General features: G+C 42.1%; 1 pseudogene; it reads left to right on the forward strand.

The window, feature by feature from the left end:
- The first annotated feature begins 11,561 nt into the window (after positions 1-11,561).
- Positions 11,562-14,757, forward strand: LOC111172655 (nitric oxide synthase-interacting protein pseudogene; annotated as a pseudogene).
- The last annotated feature ends 2,408 nt before the right edge of the window (positions 14,758-17,165 follow it).

Consider the following 17,165-nt stretch of genomic DNA (forward strand, 5'->3'; position numbering starts at 1 on the left):
CCTTGCAAGTGGAGCTACCATTGGGTGGTGAGGGTGACCTCCTTGACCTTTCTTAGTAAGCCACATAGAGTGCCAGAAAGGACCAGGACTGTGGAGTCAGCCAGATGTGGATTCGAATTCTAGTTATCCCATTTACCGGCTTCTCATCTTTGAGAAGATGGCTGATGCTTTCTGAGCCCCAGTTACCTTACAGTATCTACCACCTAGGATTGTTATAGATATTAAATATGGAACTTAAGTGTTCAGCAGAAAAGAGGCACTCAAAAAATAGTGGCAGTGTTGACTGGTGCTTCCTTCCAGTTGTAGATTTGGGGATAAGAAGCAACATCCTGGCAACTAGCAGCTGGCCTGACTCACAGGAATATGGGAATGGTTTTAACTGAGGCCAAAGCATAAAGCTCCACACTGGGTAATAGACATTATTTCTTAAGAATGTTCACTCACGTTTGTAAATTTGAGCTGTCATATGGGATAGGTGGGTAGCATTGATTCCCATCGCCTACCTTTCCTCAGTTCAGTGCCTAACTCAAGAAGGTTCCCCCGCCATTTGGAATAAGCTAGAATGCCCCTTTCTAAAATTTAAGGATTTCCACAGTTAATCCTAGGATCAGAAAATGTGTGTGCTGGAGAGAGAAGTAAAGGGACATCTAGCACAACCTGAGTTGCATAATCTTAGTATCTTGAATGGCTAACAGAATCTGACAGAGGTTGGGTTGTAATCAATGTAATCAGTATTGATTGTGGATATCTACTAGCATTGCCCCCTTCTCCTCTCAGAAATCAACTCAGAACAATAAGAAGAACAAGAAATGCAAGCTCTGACACTGACAAGCGCAATGACATCTGGACCCCTGAACCACAATATATGAGAAACGGCCACCAAAGCAGTTACAGTTAAACAGGAGCAAGGGAGGTATGTGGAGAGAGAACGCTTGCAGCCACACGGCACAGAAAACTGGCAGAGCAAGGTTCTCTGGAGCACATGCCACACCCTAGCAGAAAACCAATAATTCCTTGCTGGGAACACTGAGAATGTTGTGCTCCAGTAGGAGTCAGCAGCATCCTTGGACCCAGTTAAGTGTCAGAAAGGAGCAGGGTTGGGAGGCTGAGTGAAGTATCACACCAATGTGCAATATTTGCAAGAAGGATTCTCTTGGTGAGACAGAGAAGATAGAGGAAGCATTGGTGACGTCCTTCAGCAACTCATCTCTATTGTCCTGGGAGAAGTGGAAGCAGAGCCAACTTATACTCACAACTCTGGGTCTTAAGAAAACCCACTGTGAGCCGTGGATAGTTCAGCTAACCCATAACACTGCCTGGCTCCTCCATCACATAAAATTCCTACCAATAGAAAATCCAGGGAGAGCTCATCTCTTTCAAAGTTGAGTAATATAAATAAATGCCAACCCAGAAAGTCTCTATAAAAATATATCAAAAGGAAAGAATAAAGGGAAGACAGGGACAGGAAGATACACGTAGAAGATGGAAGTTCACTCACCAGATAAATGTCACCATGGATCAAATTTAGAATTTTTTTAATAAGCATATTGCCTGGAATTTATTTAAAATAAAATTCAAGCAATTGTTCAATAAAACAAAAACTCAGAGCAGAGAGCTAAAAGCGCTCAGGGAAGATGAGACCACAGGAAGAATTGAAATACTGCTCTCAGGAGAGAAGTGGAAGAGAAATAGCACACATTACAGAAATGTAGGTCAGGTTGGGAGCAGCACAAAGGAGACTAGACATGGCTGAAAGTTCACTAAAAATGTGGGCATTAGGCTTAAGAAAAAATAAGCAAATGTAAATAGAAATACACACACACACAAAATTAACAGGATAAGGATAAAATTAAAAAATGGAGAAAGAGTAAATAAATCCAACATATTTAAAGCTAGTGTTCCTGAAGAATACAGAATCACTGAAATTATTCTTATACTGACATATAAATAATATTTAGATATAGATGTGTGTTACACAAATTTTTTCAGAAACAAAAGAAGCATTGCATATATAGATCAAAAAGTCATACCATGTCTCTGGAAATTTTGAGAATGGTCATCGTCAAAATGAAATTCATAGTCATTGCCAAAATGAAATTCTAACAAGTGTCTGCCAAGGTATAAATGGATAAAGAAGATGTGGTATGTGTGTGTGTATATATATATATGTATATATGTATATACACAATGGAATATATTCAGCCATGAGAAAGAAGAAAATCCTGCCATTTGTGACAACAGAGATGGACCTTGAGGGCATTATGCTAAGTGAGAGGTCAGACAGAGAAAGATAAATACATACTGTGTAATATCCTTTATATGTGGAACCTTAAAAAGCTGAACTCATAAAAACAGTAAAATGGTTGTTACCAGGGGCTGAGGGTGGGGGGGAACTGGGGAGATGTTTGAGGGTTCAAACTTGCCACTAGTAGATAAATAAGTTCTGGAGATGTAATGCACGGCATAGTGATTACAGTCAACCATACTGTATTAGAAACCTCAGAGTTGGTAAGAGATTAGATCTTAATTATCCTCACCACAAAAAAGAAATAATGATTATGTGATGTGATAGAGGTGCTAGCTAATGCTACCATGGTAATTATATTGCAATTTATAAATGCATCAAATCAACACATTGTACACCTTAAACTGACACAACTCATGTGCCAATTATAAAAATGAAATTCAGACAAAATACTGGATTTCAAATATTAAGAATTCTCTGTGCAACCAGGCAAAATAATTAAATAAATCGACCCACCTCAGACTCTTCCCCGGTGGGAGTCAATCTAGAAAACAATAGAGCAAAGCCTAAAAGTCTTCATGGAAAGAAAGAACGGGACCAAAACTTTTACTTCCAGCCAAATTAGCATTCTAGTATAAAGGCCATAAACATCTTCGAGCATGCAAGAACTCTGGGAATATAATCCCCATGACTCTTTCTAGAAGGTGACTTTCTAGAAGATTCTCAAGGGCAAATTCCAGCCAATTAAGAGCTGAATAGAGAACCTATGGCTAAACTTAATCTGGTTAAGTGAGGGGATAAACCTAAAATAAACGTGGGGATTATAGTTACAGAACAGAGTGTAAATGTTTTACAAGCCCTGACAAAGTGGAAATGATAGGACAAAGTTGGGAGAAAAAAATGGAAAGTAGCATAAGCACCTTCACAGCAGGTAAATCAAGTAATAGAATTCTATGTCAAGAACCGTGAAGAGTGAGCTTTTACTTTGCTTGCAAGCTAACAAGTTATTCTGCCACAGTTCCAGTGATGCTTACAGAAAGTCCGGGACTCCTGGGTCAGAGGCAAAGCAGCATGAACCTCATGCTCACATCAATTCCCCTCGTCCCCCAAGCCCTATGGGGACAATTCAGAGCAGCCTGAATTGATGCTGTGCACACAGTGGGTCTGCATCATAGCTGAGGAACCAGAGTTTAGGAAACCCCAATCTTTTATAAGGGATCTGTTAGAAAACCTGCCCAAACTTTGCCCCATAGGGAGACATTATCTTTATTATCTTGGGCAGCAAACAAATCTTTCCCCTGCCTTGGAGGGTGACATTATATATTCCAAGGTCCTTTGCTATATAAATATTATTGAAAAGATTGTCCCCAACAAAAGTTGATACAAGTCCTGCAGAAACACAAGAGACCCATAGACAATTATTGTCACCCAACCATATAAAATACTTAAATGTTTAAAGGTAAGCACTAAGAAAACTCATATAATCACTATAATCAGGAAGTGCATGAGAAAGAGGCAAGTTGAGAGGAAGCTGAAATGTACTGATTTCACCATAGTTCATAATAAGGAGTAAATGGTATTAGCCAAAAATCACTTGAGTAAATATAAAGAAACAGCCAAGATATACTCACAACATGAGAAATAAGGCATGCAGCATCATTTGTAAAAGCAAAATCCCTATTTAACCTTGACGTTTCAACTGAAATGTCACTTCCCTATGGAGGCCTCTCCTGAACATCAGACCAGGTTTGCTATCCCTCGTATCGCGTCTCATAGCTACCAAGGTCACACAGCTAGTTAGTGGTGGAGCTGAGATTCAGGCCTAAATTTGCTCGTGCTGAAGTCTGCACTCTTAGTAGCTCATCTCTGCTGGCTACTCATTGATTCATCTACTTATATTCCATTCACACCTGATAGTACAGAGTTTTGTTTTGTCCTCCAAGTTTTCATATATACAAGTCTTAATTCTCCAATACCCTTGTAATACCTGAGACATATCTTATGTTTCCTGAGTATGGCCCCCAGGACCTAGCACAAAACAAGCACTCTTTAAAATCATTCAATGCATGATATCGAACACAAATGAACATCTGGGAAGCCCACTAAATGCAGATTGATCACACTGCCTTACAGCACACAAGTAGCAGTTTGAAGGAGAAAAGCCAGGACCGACTCCACCTCCTGGTCCTAAGCCCTAGATCATTATCTGTCTCTAAAGAATTATTTGTGAAATTCCTGAGGTTATAAGGAGAAACCACACACAGTCCTTGAAATAGCTTTCAAGGGTGAATAATGCATGCTCTATATTTAATGCATGAGAATGCAAAATGCAGAAAATTGCACAAGAGAGGTCAAACTCCCATTCCCTGCAACAAGAGATCTTTCTGTCTTCCCGCCAATAAATGAATCACTGGTTATTAAATATTGTTTACCATCTAAACAGGGATCCACAAAGCCTGTGTTCTCTGATCTCTTTGTTTCAAGCCTTCTCCTAATCAGGGACATCATCGCCTAATTTAGTGATGCCATGTATCTTGCACCTTTCTGAAAAGTGGGCACCATAGCTCCGCTCCCTATAAAACTGGCTACCATGTTGCAATTTGAGGAAAAATAAATCTTACCATCATGATGATAGTGTGTGCAATTGAAGCCAGGATAAAGGTGGCTCCGAGAAAATGGAATCTTTGACAGCATAATTTTTTTTTTCTTTTTTTGCGGTACGCGGGCCTCTCACTGTTGTGGCCTCTCCCGTTGCGGAGCACAGGCTCCGGACGCGCAGGCTCAGTGGGCACGGTTCACGGGCCCAGCCGCTCCGCGGCATGTGGGATCTTCCCGGACCGGGGCACGAACCCGTGTCCCCTGCCGGCAGGCGGACTCTCAACCACGGCGCCACCAGCGAAGCCCCAACAGCATAATTTTAACACTGTCAAATTATTCAGCTTTTTTCTTAAAAGTCACTTAATAGTCCACACAGACGTTACTTTTGCCATCAAATATCACTTTGGAAAAAGTTAATAATTTAGGAACGTCTACGTATTTGTTAAAAGGCTAATACAGCAAATGCATGAGATGCCATAACCAGAGAGCCCTCTCACCCTGCGAGTTTTGTGTGATTGCTTCAGTCGGCATCATTAACATAGGGCATCAGAGAGAAGGGGGCAGCCAATAGTGAGGCGCTCCCAGTAATTAGAGACCAGTGTCAGCATCAGCACTGGTATGGTTTAGGAAGACGCTGTGACCTTTATTTGGTAAAGAGACCTTTCCTATCCAGCAGTAGTCTTATCTTTTACTTTAAAACTTAAATAAAAGATTTTGTTGTTGCAGAGACCTTAGTCTTTGGGCTGAAGCTCATTCATAAGGGAAATGCATTTTTGATGTGATGATGATAGTAGTGGCAATTAAGTCGACTGAGTGCTCACCGCATGGCAGGCACTGTCCAAAGGACTTTACACATGCTGCCTAATTTCCTTAAGTACCACACAATGGGTAATACTGAGAACCCCATTTTACAGATTTGAAAACTGAGGCACAGAGTTTAACTTGGTCAAGATCTCACAGCTAGAATGAGTCATAGGTATTGTAACTACTACACTTTACTGGCTCCTAGCAACAACTACCACCTACAATTCAGTACATGCCAAACTACAACCTATGCATGTACAATAGCTGCAATTAAGTACGTGCCAAAGGGCCCCATGGTAAACATTTTCTTAGTTGATCCTCACCAACAAAACAAAACAAACAAAAAGAGGTAGATCTTTACATTCTCATTTTATGTATGAGACAACTGAGGATTATAGAGATCCACAACTTGTCCATAAACACTGCTCCCATTACCTAATTTTTAACTCTATATTAAAATATAAGTCTCAGTACATTAAAGAGTGTTTCCTTTTGATCATTTTCTGGAACTTAAACTTTTCTTGTTTCTTCTAATGGTAACTCCCAATTCATCTCAGCATACACAGAGCCTTTTCAATTGGAGGGACTTTGGGGGCCCTGGTAGAAGTCTTCCAGCTTCAGGACCCTAAACACATATAACCTGAAGACTAATAACCATGACCCACGTGAAATTTTGAGGAACACGTCCAAAGGGGTGTAGAGGCTGGGTGAGACCATGGCATTGCGGGGGGGGGGGCTTCACTGGGGCTCCAGTTTTTCCGTGCTGTCTCCAATTGCCCTGTGTGTAGAGGGAGAGAAGACCAAGTATACCTTGACACAATCAGTAAAGCCTTTGTTTTCTGAGCCTGAGTGATAACTCTATGATATATTCCATCCCTCTCCTCCAATACATCTCTCATGCTTGGTGTTATCTCCATGGCAACTAGGAATGCATCCACAACCTTGAGGATATGTTTGTCTGCCTTTCTACCTATCTTAAGGTTAAGCTTGTTAACCTAAGTGTGTCAAAACATGATGGTTTCCAGCTCAATTTTGAATTAACTTAGTGAATCATGAAATCCTGGGAATCAAACTGCCCTTTTTCAAACCCGTGCTATGCAGCTTGTCAAACACGAGCAACTTAGCCTTAGTGAGGCTCAGCCTCCTTCCTCATCTATACAATGAGGACAGAAATATAAGACTATTAGGAGGATTGGATGGGATTTCTCACAACGTTTGAAAAATAAAACCTAGGACGATAATTGGTCTTTAGAAGGGCTCCACAAATGTTAGCTCCACCGTTGGAGAGCATCCCTTTAGCTGTATAATGTGTTGACTAAATGGACGTAGCACACGTGTCCCAGGGTTTTACTCTCAAAGGTTTCCAGTTGACTCTCTGTGGGTCATCTCAGAAGCCTGGTGGGGAAAAATAGGGGACATCCAGATTAGAGAACCTTGTGGTGAAACACATTGGTTAAGAAACAGCCAACCTCACACACTGCAATCCAAGTACCTTTGGTTGTTGAAGAGAATTGGCTTTAATTACCAAAATACCCTCGTCTAAATTGCCTCTCTGTTTGAGAAAAAGAGCTTGAAGAGATTGAAGAAAAGGGCCTCTTTCCTATCTTCAGGTCTTCAGGGATGGAAGGAATGAAGCCCTCCCCTCATCACACCACCCAATAGGAGGCTGGAATGGCTAGTTTTCTTCTGGGGATTTGAGATAAGAGACCTGAGTGAATGATCATGAATGTTCAGCTGTTCCACAAGAGGTGCCTCACAATGAGCCTCAAAATAGGATGAAATCTAGGCAAACCACCCAGATGTGCACTAATTGGAGCAAAACCTTTTCTGTAACAAATGGCAAAGCTAAGGTTTTTGTGCTGTATATTTTTTTAATGGTGCTATATTCCAACTAATAAAAAAAGTGATGCAAAATCAATACTTCCTACCTTCCCCAATGTACACCATCTAGCCTAATCAAACCCGTTGACTTGCTGCAACCCACATGAGCAACTTGTGTACATAGGTCTTCACACCTGCCTCTTGGAATGCTTCTCTTCACTGCCACCCCACTGCCCATCCTCTAATCCCAGAGCATTGTCTAGCCCTTCCATGCGGTTTTCTCTGAGAGCTGCTGCTCTCACTGACGTCTGTCTTCAGAAACCCAAAGGAACTTACCATGCCTTCTGAGCAATGCTTCTTACACTGATTATTTACTCATTTTCTATAAATGCGAGGAATTGCTTTTCTTCACAACTATTATTTAAATACAAAGACTATGTCAGATGTTTTTTCCATCTTTTCACAGCATAACAGGCCCAGTAAATATTTGCTGGTTGGTTAATAATGACTTCTGTGTAAATAAATTCTGCAAAATTTGTAACAAATGATCAATTCAAATACTTCACAATAAAATATTTCTTCCCATCCCTCATCTTAAAAATATACCATTTGAAAGCCAGAGGGAAGATTCCTCAACCAATCTCCTCATTCTTTAGATGAATCAACTGAAGCTAAAGAAGGTGAAGTGACTTGATTAAGGTCACACATCTAACTAGAAGCCAATTAGGGCCAGGGCCCAGATCTGCAGACTTCTAGTGATGTACCCTTTCTGATACACAGCGCGATGCACCAGGGTTACACTCTACTTGTAAGTTGGTCATCACAGTTCAGTAGAGGGAAGACAGACTGGGAGCTAGATGGCATGGTGCCACATCCTTGTTCTTTCACTAATTCATTCTATGGCCTTGGAAAAATCATTTAACCCTTTGGCCTCAGGCTTCACAGCTGCAGGAGGAAAGATGATAATTCTACATGATCTAACTCAGAGTTCAGCAAACTACAGGCCAAATCTAGTACACACTTGTTTTGGTAAATAAAGTTTTACTGGCATACCCGTTTATTTACCTGTTGTAAATACCTATAATGGAAGAGTTGAGTAACAGTTAACAGAGACCATATGATCCACAGGCAAAAATATTTACTATTTGGCCCTTTGCAGAAAAAAAATTGTTGACTCTCAATCTAACCTATATGTAGTACAGTTGTATGAATCTAATGTATGCGAGGACTCTTTTCATCTACAAAGTGCTATATCCACATTTAAAAAATCATTGTTATTGACAACAATAGTAGCAATAGCAATAGTAAATCATGAAATATCATTTGCAGTAAAGGCAATTAAAATTTTCTTTGTTTGGGACTTCCCTGGTGGTTCAGCAGTTAAGGCTTCGCCTTCCAATGCAGGGGGTGTGGGTTCAGTCCCGGGGAGCTAAGATCCCACATGCCTCCAGTCCAAAAAGCCAAAACATAAAACAGAAGCCATATTGTAATAAATTCAGTAAAGACTTTAAAAAAATTGTCTTTGTTTAATAGGTGGCATCTACATGACGTATTGCTTGATTTGAGATCACCTCACCTCACCTCACTGTTGTTCATAGTAACATGTTTTTGCAGAACCAAGTGACAATTTTAATAGATCCAGGAATATTTCAAACTAATTAGATCATTTATATATAAAATATAAAACAAGTGTTTTCAGAAGAACATCAGGTCATCCATGGAGAGCATCTGCCCTCATTTTCACCACTAACCTGGCTCGCTACGTGGGTACCATCCTGTGTTATAAGTACCATGTAATGGAATTAACATTCACCTGGAAATACTGACTTGACACACACTGACCTTTGACTATTGGCTCTGTTACTCTAAATGTATTAAGCTTTTCCATTGATGTTTCTGAGAGGGAGATTGGTGGCTCACCGTGGTTTTCCCCTGCCATGTACTCTGGGCATGGACATTAACCAAGGAAGACAAACTGTTCTCAGCAAAGTGGGAGATTAATCATTGGCCATGTCCAGCTCACTGCCATGGTAATGACACGGGATTTTATCCTAAGAATTACAGCAGTCATTGAAAGGCCTTAGAAGAGCTCTTCCTCTGATGTAACCACAATGTAGATAATGGGTTGGAGGTGCAAGAGCAGGTGTGGGAACTGGCTAGGAGGCTGTAGGACTAGCCCAAGCAGGAGACAAGAATGACTTTGACTAGAGTTGTCATGGAGATGGGGATATGCAAACCATCTTGAACAAGCTGAAGCTGGGGGTGACGTGGGAAGAAGCAGAGGAGGCAGGACAGGCACTGGCTTTGTGTTAGCCCAGATCCAACCTAGAGCTGCATGAGGGCGGTTAGCAAGAATCCAGCTAGATTGCATTTCCCTCAAATTCATCTCCTGCCCCTATTTCTAATGGTCCTAGAGGCCCATAAAACCAATTCCAATTAGGGGTCTTTATTCCTCTCCAATAAAACTTAAAACTTTCATTTGATTCAGTAAATTCTTAACAACATCTTTTTATTTGCCTCCTTAAAAAGCCATTTTTACATGATGTAAATATAACAATTATTTAGTAGTGATAAATACATTCCTAATTAAACAACTATTTTATTACTTACTAACGGCTTAAAAAGTCTGAGATCCGTCAGGAAATAAAATATTTTATTTACAGGAATTGGGCTGAGAGACCTGATCTTCCTGGTGCAAATGAGTCAGAAATGACCAATATAAGTAAGATGAAACAGGATTTATTAGGCTTTAAGGCTGGGGTTCCTGCTTCCTTTGAAGTATTACTCTGCCTGTATTTGTATATGCATGTTTATGTATACGTGTGCATATGTGTGTGTATACAGAGCAGTTTGCCATGAAAGATAAGAAATGTCTATGTGATGTGAACCCTCTCCCACCTGCATGACTAAAATATTCCTCTGAAATTTCTATGTCAGAAAAGAGCCTGAAACTTCTAAATGTTAAAGGCAAATACGCCTCAGAGAGGTGAAATAGGGAACTTTGATCAGCTATTAATGACTCAGTGGAAACATACATATCTTCTCCAATAGCTGAGAATAAAGCATTGAGGCCATGGGAGTTTTGATGAAGGATATGTTCAAATCATAAATTGCACTTCCAGGCACCACGATGGAAATATCTAGAATACTGGGCACTACTATGCTGTTGGTTGGGGGAACAGTAACCAAAGACCAGATTTTCAATTTTACAACTTTTCCGAGGCCAGCCCTGACTCCTAACCAAATCATATATTAAAGTTGGGCTTTATTTCTGCCCACTTGGACAGGCTTGTCTTGGCCTGGCCCAGTGCCCCAGAAGTTGATTGTCTTTTTTTTTTTAACTTTTTATTTTATATTGGAGTATAGCCAGTTAACAATGTTGTGCACAGCAGGTGCACAGCAAAGCGACTCAGCCATACATATACTTGTATCCATTCTCCCCCAGACTCCCCTCCCATCCAGGCTGCCACATAACATTGAGCAGAGTTCCCTGTGCTATATACTAGGTCCTTGTTGGTTATCCTTTTTAAATATAGCAGTGTGTACATGTCAATCCCAAACTCCCTAACTATCCCTTCCCTCCACCCTTAACCATAAGTTCATTCTCTAAGTCTGGGAGTCCGTTTCTGTTTTGTAAATACGTTCATTTGTATCATTTCTTTTTAGATTCTGCATATAAGCAATAGCATATGATATTTCTCTTTCTCTGTCTGACTTACTTCACTCAGAAGTTGATTGTCTTTGTTATGAGAACGAGGTTTCTACTAGTGTGGGACATTCACGGTCTTGTGAGCTTGTTTTCAAATGACAAGAATGGACCTGTATAGACCTAGCCAGACTCTTTTGCTTGGATCACTTCAACATCCAAGTCTGTGTAAAGAGGCTGGGACAGGGACTGAAGTGTAGGCCGTCTGTGCCCATGTAATGAGAAGAATGATCTAAATTTTGCATCCTTCTGTTCAGCCATTTTTTTCATCAGTTCATTCATCTATTCAACTATTCAACAGCTATTTCTTGAGCACCCACCTGTGCTGGGCCCTGTGCTGGAGACTGGGGATATGGGAGTGAGAAAGATAGCCCGGGTCCCGCTCTCATGAAGGTAAGACCTGGTAGTAGACCAAGACTGAACTTCATTGGAAACATGTCATCCATCCTAGAAGGGCAGGGGATAGTCACCAGCTCTGTCTCTGTTTTACCATGTGACCACTGGTAAACATGGTAAAACTCTCTTGCCCTCTGAGCCTCAGGTTCGTTATCTGGGCTTTTGACCAGATGCTCTCCAAGATCTGTACCATTGTTTCTTGTGGCCTCCAACCAAACATGACTGGCTGATCGGCAGCCATGCTTCTCTGCAACACAGATACATCTGGATTCCTAAGAAACACCTCCGGGGGACTTGGAAGTGGGTGAAACTATGTCATTGGGGGTGGTTTCACTAGGCATTCTGGCTTTCTTTCCATTCTTCCTTCATTTTCCTAAATCTCTGCTCTGTACTGGCAAAGGAAGATGCATGCGCCGGCACGCTCAGCGTGTTTCTTCTGAGCCTAAGAGTGATGAGAGGAGGGGGGTGCAACTTAAAGATTCTTTATCCATCCTGATCACTTTTCAGGGAACGAATCTAAAATCCAGGGGGCAAAGTAACTTGATTAAGATCCCACAGCAAAAAGGAATCAGTCTGGGGCCAAGATGTACACCGCCAGGCTTGCAGTGGCATGCCCCTCCTGAACCCAGCATGCTACCACAGTGTTTCCACATCCTGGTCACTTGGTCCTCATAGTCTAGGGGGAAAAGAGTGAACTGGGAGTCCGTGCTGTCTCACCAATCCGCTGTGCAGCCAAATCACTTAACCCCAGTAGCCTCAGTGCCACAGCTGCAAGAGGCCAGATGTCTTAATGCATAATGCTGTTGTGCAAACAGAATGCAGGTCAGTGGTCAGACAAAGAAGCTTTTAAACTCAACAGTGCTACATCCTTGCAAACCACTGGAATCATTGTTGTGGAAATGGTAGCAGTAGTAATAGCCATAATAAATCATGAAAGATAAACTTCACCCAAGCCCATCAGGATTTTTGTCCATTAAATGTGTGGCAACCAAACTGCCTCTGTGGTGTCCACAAAATAATGTTTTGTAAAACTAGATTATACCTTTGAAGATTTCTGAAGTATTCTAGGAACAATTGATATGAAGACTTGTGTACAAAACATAAGTGGATGTTGTCAGATCAGCAGCTCAGCCACGTAGGGCCTCTGCCACCACTTCCATCACGAATGTGACCCACCGAGGACTCCCCCATGTGCCATAAATGTGTAGTTAGACCTCCCACCTGAGACTCTGACTTTGGAGCAAACTGACTTTCAGTGTTCATATTTGTTGCTCTAACGCATTGGATTTATTATTACCATTAGCATCATTATTAGCATGGAATTAGCATTAGCATTTTTGAGAGGGAAGGTTTTGCCTCCAAGTGGTTGATTCCCTGGTCTGTTATGGACATGCTATTTCCTCAGTTCAGGAAAATACCATTCTCAGAAAAATAGGAAAATTAATCATTGGATCCATCCAGTCCCCTATCCATCCAGCCCTTGGGAGAGGATTGATTTATGGAAAGTGCCAGCCTCAAAGTCAGAAAACCAGTTTCTGCAATTATGCTCCAAATTCCACAAATACCTGAGCCTCAGTTTTCTCCTTGAATACATGGAGCAAGTATCTTCTTTTTCCCCTCCTCATAAAGGGTTTTGAGAAGAACATAAAAAGCAAAAGAAAAGTTTTATAAACATGGAATGTTTAAAAAGAATGAAGTACATACCAAGTAGTTGTATAATATAGAGAGACTAGCCGATACATAAGTCTTTATCTTGTGCCAGACACTGTTCTAAGCACTTTACATAAACACTATTGACTAGTAATAATAATAAAGGGTAAGTTTAATAGAGATTTATCCATATGGATGTTCACAGTTTTCAAGCAGAGCATCAGCACTTTTCAGCCGTCTCCACGCACAGCTGTGTCTCAATTCCAGGACAGGAAGTAGAAGAGTTGCTGGGCCATGTGACCTGTAGGAAAATCTGTGCAGACTGTTCTACCCCTACAGGGCCTTGAGTGATTGGCCCCTAACCCGAAGTCCTCAGTTCAGCAGATGGAAGAATAGTCTTTCCCACAGGGAAAGGGGAAGAGAGTGCAATTATTTGCTCTCCTTCTGATATAATTCCCCATGTCAGGATTATGGTGTCGGGTGCTGTCGTAAACCCCATGGATGAAAAGATAACTTAAAATGCACATTTCATTCCATGTGTGGGTATTTCAAAGGACCTCAGGGTTGATCAGGAATCAAGACGGTAATAACATGCCAGTTAGTTAAAGAACCAGAGGATTGAATGGCTTTGTTCAACTACTGCTGAACTGATGTGCCCACATATAGAAGATTTAAAATGTTGGCTCCCAGGCGCAGGAGCTAAATAAACCCACTTTGTTGTTGTTCTCTTTGTTTTCTTTCCCCAGAATATCTACCGTGTAATAAGTGGAAGTTTCTCCAACACAAACACCCACTAGCAACTTCCAAAAGGGATGGGGCCCAGCTGGGGCCAATAGAATGCGCGGTCTTGTCGATCATTGGTGAAGATAACATAAGAACTAAAAGAAGAAGGAGACTGCGCCGCAGGTGAAGGCCTACGAGAAGCAGCGGGGCGCCGGGCGTGAGAAGCACAAGGAGCTGCAGAGAGCGGCGGCGCGGGACCCGGCGGGGGGCTTCCTGGAGAAGGAGGCGGCCACCGAGAGCCGGCCCCTCGACCCCTTCACGCCCAAGGCCGCCTCGGGGAACTACCCAAGCGATGCCCCACGGGGCCCAGTACGGGCCCCGCACGCAAGGACAAGGACAAAGCGCTGCCCAGCGTCTGGATCCCGCCGCTGACCCCTGAGGAGACGGCCACGAATCAGGAGAAGCCGTCGCGCCTCGTGACCTGGCCCACGTTCGGGAAGCGCTGCGCATGTCTGCACGTCCCACCTGACGCCCGTGTGTTTCAGGCCGCTCCACAGCTCGGTGAACCGCGTGGGGCTCGTCAAGCGCGGCAAGCACTGCCTGTGCGCTGGGACCCGCGAGCCTGAGGAGCGCTTCGCCGAGCGCCGGGCTGCGGTCCTCTGGAGCCGTGGCCACTCTGGAACGCGTGGAGAAGCCGGTTCGCAAGGACCACGTGGACCCCGTGAACCGGAGAAGCTCCCGGACCGCGGCATCATCGTGCTGCAGCGGCTCCGGAGTGAAGCTGCAGGTGAAGAAGTCCAGGCCACTACGGTAGCTGGTGAGCACATCCTCCATTTTGTTAACTGAGCACGTCTTGTATGCCAGGTACTGTATCGGGTGCTAGCTGGGATTTTAAGGGGAATAACGTACTTTCTGCCCTCAATAATACCAAACTGCCTTTTCTTGAGTGCCAGGGTTGCTGGGCACTGTTGTTAAGTATCCTATATGTATTTGTTAATAGATCCTCATTAGCAGCCCAAGAGGTGGATGCTATTCAAAAAGTTTACAAATAATAAATGCTGGAGAGAGTGTGGAGAAACGGGAACCCTCCTACACTGTAAATTGGTGCAGCCACTATGGAGAACAGTATGGAGGTTGCTCAAAAAAACTAAAAATAGAACTACCGTATGATCCAGCAATTCAACTCCTGGGCATATATCCAGAAAAGCTGAAAACTCTCACTCAAAAAGATATATGCACCCCAGTATTCACAGCAGCGCTGTTTACAATAGCCAAGAAGTAAAAACAACCCAAGTGCCCATCAACAGACAATTAGTTTAAGAAGATGTGGAATAGATAGATAGATAGACAGATAGTGCAATATTACTCAGCCATAAAAAAAGAATGAAATATTGTCATTTGCACCAACATGGATGGACCTAGAGATTATCATAGTAAGCAAAGTAAGTCAGAAGAAGACAAATACATGATATCACTTATATGTGGAATCTAAAAAATAATGCAAATGAACTTACTTAGAAACAGACTCACAGACATAGGAAACAAACTTATGGTTACCAAAAGGGAAAGGGAGGAGTCAAGGGATAAATTGGGAGTATGGAGTTAACAGATGCAAACTATTATACCTAAAGTAGATAAGCAACATGGATTTACTGTATAGCACAGGGAACTATATTCAACATCTTATAATAACCTATAATGGAAAAAAAATCTGAAAAAGTATATATCTAACTGAACCACTTTGCTGTACACCTGAAACTAACACAACATTGTAAATCAACTCTACTTCAATTAAAAAAAAAGAGGAGAATGCTATTATTATCATCACTATACATATGAGGAAACTGAGACACAGAGAGTTTAAGTAACTTGCTCAAGGTCACTACATAGTGATTGGAGTTGCTGGGCTTTGAACCCCAGCAATCTGGATTCAGTGTTCAGGAGACCAGCCGCTGCACTCTACCACCTCTCCTGTGGGAGAGGGGATACGACAGGCACAGGCATGATCACCCTTCGCTCAGTGCTACCCAAATGGTTTGCAAATACGTGCTTCAGAAAAGGGACATGGTTAATCAAAGAAGGCTTCGTCTTGTTATGAAGCGTGTAGAACTCCACAGGCAGGGATGGGTGGGGGTCACCTGCAGCTAGTGGGAACGGTGTGAGCCAAGTCATCCTGATACAAAACACTGCTTCTCACACTTTGATGTGAATACAAGTCAGCTGTTTATTGTCGCAAGGCAGTCCAAGCACAAGGGGTGTTAGTGAGACTCCAACCAGATGAGGCTTTTCCCCAAATTGATTATCTGCCCCTGTTTAAAATGAACATGAAGGCACATGAAACAAGTCCTATTAGGGTCTCTTTAATCTTCTCCAAGAAAACTTGAAATGTTCATTCGACCCAGTAAAATTCTTAGTAACCTCTTTTTTATGTCCCTCTTTTTAAATCAATTTTATGTGTTCTAAGAAAAAATGATTAATGACTAGTAGAATGTTTCCCTAATACCACAGTTACTTTCTTAAACTTCCCAACTTAAAAATGCTTCAAAAAAATGCTTCAGGTCTGAAATTTGCCTAGAAAATCAATTATTTACCTAATGTGTGTTATAATTTTCTTTCAAATAATTATCTAAGGGTTGGAAAGAAAACAAATTGGGCTGAAAAGCTCAAGTATGTAACTTTAGACCTGATCTCCCTGACAGAAATCGAGAGAATTTGTCACTATGAAATGAGAAGGATTAACGAGCATCTGTGAGTGAGGCCCTGGTTTCCTGTGGAGGCCATGTGTGTGTTTTCACATAAGTGCACTGCGTGTGCACGTGTATATGTGTGTACCGATGGATGATCATGAAAGAATAGGTGTCTTTAAACAAGAGGCTCATTTTCAGTCCCAGTGGCTGGGAGTTGAAGTAAGTGCCTGTGTGGCAAATCCCCACCCACCCCCGCTGAAAGATCTCTCTCTGCATCTCTAGGGCAACACCTGAAATGTATGTTTTGTAGCTAACTCGCTAGACAGGTATAGGATGTTTTAGTCAGCCACTACTGATTCAGTGAAAGTGTGGTTATCAAATACTCTGTATTCTCCCACGACTGGATTCCACGGGTAATGGGAGCTTTGCTGGAGGACATGTTGGAATCATGAATTGGGACCTGGGCTTTCCAGGGCACCTGATGAACAGTGCCCTGGGCACTAATTAGGTAGCAACTCTTGTAGACTGAAAAAAA

Source organism: Delphinapterus leucas, chromosome 16, assembly GCF_059928025.1.
Source record: "Delphinapterus leucas isolate spDelLeu-1000000601 "Yukka" chromosome 16, BTC_Dleu_Yukka2, whole genome shotgun sequence".
Lineage (NCBI taxonomy): Eukaryota > Metazoa > Chordata > Mammalia > Artiodactyla > Monodontidae > Delphinapterus > Delphinapterus leucas.